The following is an 8,132-nucleotide window of genomic DNA, read 5'->3' as shown; positions in this document are numbered from 1 at the left end:
AGATATTTGGCCTCTTCTAGGGCTAGAGCACACTTCTCGGCATTTATGGTCAACCCTGCATCACTTATGGCATCCAACACGGCCTGTACCTTACAGAGGTGACTTTCCCAATCAGGGCTAAAAATGACCACATCATCGAGGTAGGCGGCTGAGTAATCACGATGTGGTCGCAGAATCAAGTCCATCAACCTCTGGAAAGTTGCAGGCGCTCCATGTAACCCGAATGGCATCACTACATACTGGAATAGCCCATCAGGGGTGGAGAAAGCAGTTTTCTCTTTAGCCTCGTCAGAAAGTGGAATCTGCCAATAGCCCTTTGTGAGATCGAGGGTGGTTATGTACCTGGCGTTACCCAACTTCTCAATCAACTCATCTACCCTGGGCATAGGATACGCATCGAACTTGGAGATCTCATTCAACTTTATGAAATCGTTACAGAACCTCCAAGTTCCATTGGGCTTTGGGATTAGCACAATTGGGCTGGACCATTCACTCTGTGACACCTCAATTACCCCCAGAGCAAGCATACGTTTTACCTCGGCAGATACGGCTTCCCTACGTGCCTCGGGTATCCTATAGGGCTTAAGGTTTACTCTGCTTCTAGGCTCAGTTTCAATGTGATGATGGATGAGGTGTGTACGCCCTGGGAGGTCAGAGAACTTGTTTTTGTTTTTCTGTAAAAATTCCTGAGCCTCCTGTTTCTGTGATACTGATAGAGTATCACCTACCTTGACTGGAGGGATTGGTTGTGACAAATTATTAACAGTATTTGTCGCCCCCAAGGATTCCCTGTCTTTCCAGGGCTTGATCAAGTTTATGTGATAAACTTGGAAAGGCTTCCTTCTACCTGGTTGGTGCACCTTGTAGTTCACCTCACTGATCTTTTCAACAATTTCATAAGGACCTTGCCACTTCGCCAAGAATTTACTCTCAACAGTGGGGACTAGTATAAGGACCCTATCGCCTGGGTTGAATGTCCTGATTCTTGCGGACCGGTTGTAAATTCTACTTTGGGCCTCTTGAGCTCTCTGGAGGTGTTCCCTTACCAGGGGCATTACAGTGGCTATACGGTCCTGCATTTGTGCTACATGCTCAATAACACTCTTGTATGGGGTGGACTCATTCTCCCATGTCTCTTTTGCAATGTCTAGTAGACCCCTAGGGTGATGACCATAGACCAACTCGAATGGTGAGAACCCTGTGGACGCTTGGGGCACCTCCCTAATAGCAAACATGAGGTAGGGTAATAAATGATCCCAGTCACGACCATCTTTTGCCACCACTTTCTTCAACATATGTTTCAAAGTTTTATTAAATCTCTCCACCAATCCGTCCGTCTGGGGGTGGTATACAGAGGTACGGATGTGTGAGATTTTAAATAGTTTGCATAACTCCTTCATTACTTTTGACATAAATGGCGTACCTTGGTCAGTTAGGATTTCTTTGGGGATCCCAGTCCTAGAGAACATATAAAACAACTCACGTGCAATTGTTTTAGATGCAGTGTTTCTTAAAGGTACAGCCTCAGGATAGCGGGTCGCATAATCTAGGACTACCAAAATATACTGGTGTCCTCTAGCTGACTTTACAATGGGACCCACTAAATCCATGGCAATACGCTCAAAAGGCACCTCTATAATAGGGAGCGAAACCAAAGGACTGCGAAAATGTGACACTGGGGCACTAACCTGACATGTGGGGCACGACTCACAGTATTTTTTTAATGTCATCATATATGGCCGGCCAAAAAAACCTCTGGAGAACCCTCTCTCGCGTTTTGTCAGTCCCCAAGTGTCCCCCAAGAACATGGTTATGTGCCATGTCAAGCACCTGACGCCGGTACGGCTTAGGTACCAGAAGCTGTTCCACAATCTCATCCTTAACCTTATTAACCCTATAGAAAAGATCATTAGTCACCGAAAAATGTGGAAATCTTTTTTCAGCATCTGGTTCCTGAGGTACCCCATTCATTACAGCAACCTGCTCTCTCGCATTTTTGAGAGTGGGGTCCTGTAATTGTGCAGCCCCAAAATTATCTCTAGACACCTCTAAGTCTAGTATATTTTGCTCAGTGGGAGGAGCCTCCTCCTCCCCAGCCAGGACCTGTAAAGGAAAACAATCATCTTCATCCTGCATACTTTTATCATTCACAGTGGACAAGGCAACCCCCTTAGAGGTATCCTCACTCCTTTTGGGGATTTTTCTTTTTTCCCAGAGAGCCCAGAATAATGGAAAATCGCGCCCCAATATTACATTATGCATGAGGTTTTTAACCACACCCACTTCATATTGTACGGTGCCTTGTTCAGTCCCGACTTTAGCCAGCACTATAGGGTACACTTTTGTATCACCATGTATGCACACAACACTCATATGCTTTTTAGACTCTAAGTCCCCAGTCACCAGGCTAGCATGCACCAAGGTTACAAGGCTTCCTGAGTCCATTAACGCTTTAACAGGAAAGTCATTGATTGTAATATCGCAGATTTGCGGTTCAGTCTCTAGTCCAGGAACTGCAGCACAAGATGGTTCCGCAAATAGCGACTGACGCCGGCTAGCGTCACATTCCATGGGTTCAGAGGTAAGAGGGCAATGGGCCGACACGTGTCCCGCCTCATGGCATCTCCAACACTGGATAGGGCCTGGTCTCTTTGGCAAGGAGTCCTTTTCAGAGCCCCTTAGCCACCCGGGACCATCACCAGTCTTTTGTCCCTGAGACACCACTTGAGCCCTTTTCCCCCCATCAGCACCCCTCCACACTCCCCCAATAGATGGAAGTCTCTTACCAGCTGACGGCACAGATCTGGCGCTCCGGGGAGGTGAAGATGCTGCAGGAACATCACGGAGGTAGTTCTCAGTCGCCTGGAACCTCTCCACAAGGTTGACAAGTTCGTTTGCGTTCTTAGGATCACCTTGTCCCACCCAGCGTTGCAGGTCAGTAGGAAGCGCTCGGAGGTAGCGATCCATCACGACCTTCTCTAGGATTTGTGCAGGAGTAGAAGTGTCTGGCTCCAACCACTTTCTTGCCAAATGGATTAGGTCATACATCTGGGACCTCGCTGATTTGTCCAGACTGTAGCTCCAGTTGCGTACCCTCCGGGCACGGACTGCAGTAGTAACTCCTAGTCGGGCAAGTATCTCCTCTTTTAGCCGAGTATATTCCTTAACCTCTTGCTCACTGAGGTCATAGTAGGCCTTTTGGGGTTCACCTGTTAAATAGGGCGCAATTACCTCTGCCCACTCAGCGGCTGGTAACTTCTCTCGCTCAGCCACGCGCTCAAATACTGTTAGAAAGGCCTCAACATCGTCCTCAGCAGTCATCTTTTGCAGCGCTTTCTGCACAGTCCTTCTCCCAAAAAAAATCTCTGGAGCGGCTCCCATCACTATGGGTGGATTAGTAACCACAGGCGCCTCACGATTTACTATCAGGTGCTCGATAAGTTGTTGTTGGCTTTGGCGCAAAGCTTGCAACTCTTCCTTATGCATCTGCTGTTGTGCCGCCATGGACTGTTCATGTCGTTGCTGTTGTTGCAAACTCACTTGCATAAACTGCTTCAGCATCTCCTCCATGTTGCTGGACTGTTCCTGGAGTGTCATTGCAGCTTTCACCCAAGACATAAGCAGCTGTAGCCAAGTCTGTCCACACCGTTGCCCCTAGCAACCGACTTTGCCCGCATTCGAACACCAATTGTAAGGGATCTTCCCGGGGTAGGGTGTGTTTGGACACAGTTCACAGCAGACTTGGAATTTATAAAGCAGATCTTGGCGTTTATTCGTGGTACAAACAGTCCAGCAAACAAAATATACAGCAACACCGTGCTTTCTAAGTACAACAAAAATAAAAGTCCTAGCCCGGCTGGGCGCTTACTAACAGGTTCTGCTCACCTATCTGACACTTACAAACACAGCGTCTTTCGCCTGGATATCGCAGGGTGAGTTTTAGCTCCAGCAGTGGCTGTGCTTGCAGCTTCCTTCAACACACAGATTGTTCATTCCCTGGCTGAGAGCGATCACCTGCAGACTCTGCAGAGCCTTTAGCTTCCCAGGCTAATTAGGATCAAAGCTCACCTGATCCCAAACCCAGAACTGGATCGGGGGATGTGGAATGACAGGTCCCTCTACCAAACCTACCTGCCATTCCATATAAACCCAGGCCCGGCAAAATTAAATAACAACTCAGCAGCATATCGCTGCTGAGAAACTGATCCATCCTGGATTTACCATCTCACACTGTGTAGCAACCTAGGTGAGATGTACACCCCCTCGATCACTTCTCCAGTGACATGTCTACAATATATATATATATATATATATACAGTGGTGTGAAAAAGTGTTTGCCCCCTTCCTCATTTCCTGTTCCTTTGCATGTTTGTCACACTTAAGTGTTTCGGAACATCAAACCAATTTAAACAATAGTCAAGGACAACACAAGTAAACACAAAATGCAATTTGTAAATGAAGGTGTTTATTATTAAAGGTGAAAAAAAATCCAAACCATCATGGCCCTGTGTGAAAAAGTGATTGCCCCCCTTGTTAAAACATACTATAACTGTGGTTGTCCACACCTGAGTTAAATTTCTCTAGCCACACCCAGGCCTGATTATTGCCACACCTGTTCACAATCAAGGCATCACTTAAATAGGAGCTGCTTGACACAGTAAGGTCCACCAGAAGATCCTTAAAAGCTACACATCATGCCGAGACCCAAAGAAATTCAGGAACAATTGAGAAAGAAAGTAATTGAGATCTATCAGTCTGGAAAGGGTTATAAAGCCATTTCCAAAGCTTTGGGAATCCAGCGAACCACAGTGAGAGCCATTATCCACAAATGGCGAAGACATGGAACAGTGGTGAACCTTCCCAGGAGTGGCCGGCCGCCCAAAATTACCCCAAGAGCGCAGCGACGACTCATCCAAGAGGTCACAAAAGACCCCACAACAACGTCCAAGGAACTGCAGGCCTCACTTGCCTCAGTTAAGGTCAGCGTTCATGCCTCCACCATCAGGAAAAGACTGGGCAAAAATGGCCTGCATGGCAGAATTCCAAGGAGAAAACCACTGCTGAGCAAAAAGAACATCAAAGTTCGTCTCAATTTCTCCACAACACATCTTGATGATCCCCAAGACTTTTGGGACAACATTCTGTGGACCGATGAGACAAAAGTGGAACTCTTTGGAAGGTGTGTGTCCAAGTATATATGGCGTAGAAGGAACATTGCATTTCATAAAAAGAACATTATACCAACAGTAAAATATGGTGGTGGTAGTGTGATGGTCTGGGGCTGTTTTGCTGCTTCAGGACCTGGAAGACTTGCCGTGATAAAAGGAACTATGAATTCTGCTGTCTACCAAGAGATCCTGAAGGAGAATGTCTGACCATCTGTTCGTGTACTCAAGCTGAAACGAACTTGGGTTCTGCAGCAGGACAATGATCCTAAACACACCAGCAAGTCCACCACCGAATGGCTGAAGAAAAACAAAATGAAGACTTTGGAGTGGCCTAGCCAAAGTCCTGACCTGAATCCTATTGAGATGTTGTGGTATGACCTTAAAAAGGCCGTTCATGCTCAAAAACCCTCTAATGTAACTGAATTAGGACAATTCTGCAAAGATGAGTGGGCCAAAATTCCTCCAGGACGCTGTAAAAGCCTCATTGCACGTTATCGCAAACGCTTGGTTGCAGTTGTTGCTGCTAAGGGTGGCCCAACCAGTTATTAGGTTTAGGGGGCAATCACTTTTTCACACAGGGCCATGATGGTTTGGATTTTTTTCACCTTTAATAATAAACACCTTCATTTACAAATTGTATTTTGTGTTTACTTGTGTTGTCCTTGACTATTGTTTAAATTGGTTTGATGTTCCGAAACACTTAAGTGTGACAAACATGCAAAGGAACAGGAAATGAGGAAGAGGGCAAACACTTTTTCACACCACTGTATATATATATATATATATATATATATATATATATATATACACATACACACACACACACACACACACACACACACACACACACACACACACACATACATACACATATCAGTGTTTTCTTATTCAATGTATTTTAACAGTTTTAATGAGGGCACAAGCAGACCTTTGACCCTGTCAAACTTAATTAATGTATTGTGCATAACTTTCCCATATTCCACATAATTATTTCTAAACCACCTGTATAAGATGTTCTTATATTCTTATGTTCTTATCTCTATGACTTATATACATTTCAAGGAGTTGGAAACAATTCTATATAACTTGAATTTATTTTAATGAACTTTCACCCTGTCAAAATATCAGCATGAAGCAGAGAGGTCATCTAAAGTTTAAAGACTTTCTATATCTACGAACTAACATAAAATATATATTGGTTAATACAAAATTCTACTACTTCTAAGCAATCTTTTGCAAACAATCAATCAATCGCGTTTTTTTTAAAAGCCAGCAGCTACAAATAGTGACACTTACCTGTCCAGCGCGCCCGCAATGTCGGCACCCGAAGCCGATCGCTAGGTCGTCTGTCGGGTCCTGCCGCCGCCATCTTGGGTATGGGAATCAGGAAATGGAGCCTTTCGGCTTAATTTCCCGGTTCCCTACTGCGCATGCGCGAATTGCGCTGCGCAATAAGGACGCTCCCCGCTGCCTCTGGGAGCTGTGTGTTTCCCAGCAGGCAGCGGGGCACTTGCGGGAAGGGGCGGGCACTTGCGGAAAGGGGCGTAAGTTACGCCCCTTTCCGCAGAGAGCTGTCCCGGAAGTGGGTGCAGTTACCTGGATTATCCAGGTAACTGCACCCCCCTCCCCCCTGAAAGGTGCCGATTGTGGCACTGGAGGGGGGGAGGGTTCCGATGAGAGGAAGGTCCACTTTAGGGTGGACCTCCGCTTTAAGCAGCAAATGCTGGTTAATGCACAGACCCAGGCCCACCAGGAGCAAGTCCTGGTACAGACTAGACATGTGCAGTTCATTTCGTTCCAAATTGAAATTCGGACGGATTTTCATTTTTTGGAAATTCAGATGTATCCAAATATCCGAATTACATTATCTAAATTAAATTGGTCTGAAATTCAAATTTGAATTGATTCGAATAGTTTTTGAATCAATTTCGAATAGTTTTTGAAATCAAAAAGTTTTCGAATTTGAAAAGTTTTTGAATTCGAATAATTTTCCAATTTCCAAAGATAATAAAATTGAATAGAAAATAAAGGAATAAAATAGAAAAAAATAAAATAGAATAAAAAAGAATATAACAGAAAATAAAATAATATAATATAATAGAGTAAAACAGAACAAAATATAACAGAAAATAAAAGAACAGAATAGAATAGAAATGAATAGAATAAAAAAAAAAATAAAAAAGAATGAATATAACCATCTTCTGAAATTCGAATTTCAAATAGAATAATTTGAAATTTGAATACATAAGAATAGAATACAAAAGAATAGAATAGACTATAATAGAATAGAAAAGACTAGAATTCAAAAAACAATAGAATAGAGAGAATATAACCATTTCACAAAATTCAAATGGAATCAATTTGAATAGAATAGAAAAGAATAGATTGGAATAGAATAGAAAATAACAGAATAGTATAGAAAAAAACAACAGAATAGAATATAATAGAAAAAATATAACCATCTTCTGAAATTCAAATCTTGAATAGAATAAATTCAAATATGAATAGAATAGAATAGAAAATAATAGAAATAAAATAATAATAAAAAATGATTAATAAACAAATAGAAAGATAATAGAATTAAAAAAAACAACAGAATAGAATAGAAAGACTATAACCATTTCCCAAAATTCAAAACTAATCTATTTGAATAAAATAGAATAGATTAGAACAGAAAACAACATAAAAGAGTAGAAAAAGCAACAGACTAGAATAGAAAGAATATAACCATCTGCTACACATACCGATGCAGATTGATATGTTAAGAGCGACTCCCTCTGTGGAAATTCTCTGCTGCTATTCACTACCAATATCTGTATAGATTATAATTCTACTTTTATTTTTGTGCAATTGAGCTTCAGATTGTTGGAATGATATTTACATATAATTTTTAAAAGCTTGTTAGATTGTATCATGGATTGACTCTGTATTAATGAGCAGTGTGAACTGAAGCATTGATGGAAT

The sequence above is a fragment of the Lithobates pipiens genome, unplaced genomic scaffold, assembly GCF_037356315.1.
Source record: "Lithobates pipiens isolate NorthernLeopardFrog02 unplaced genomic scaffold, aLitPip1_a1.2 Scaffold_25, whole genome shotgun sequence".
NCBI lineage: Eukaryota > Metazoa > Chordata > Amphibia > Anura > Ranidae > Lithobates > Lithobates pipiens.
This window is presented reverse-complemented; position numbering follows the sequence as displayed.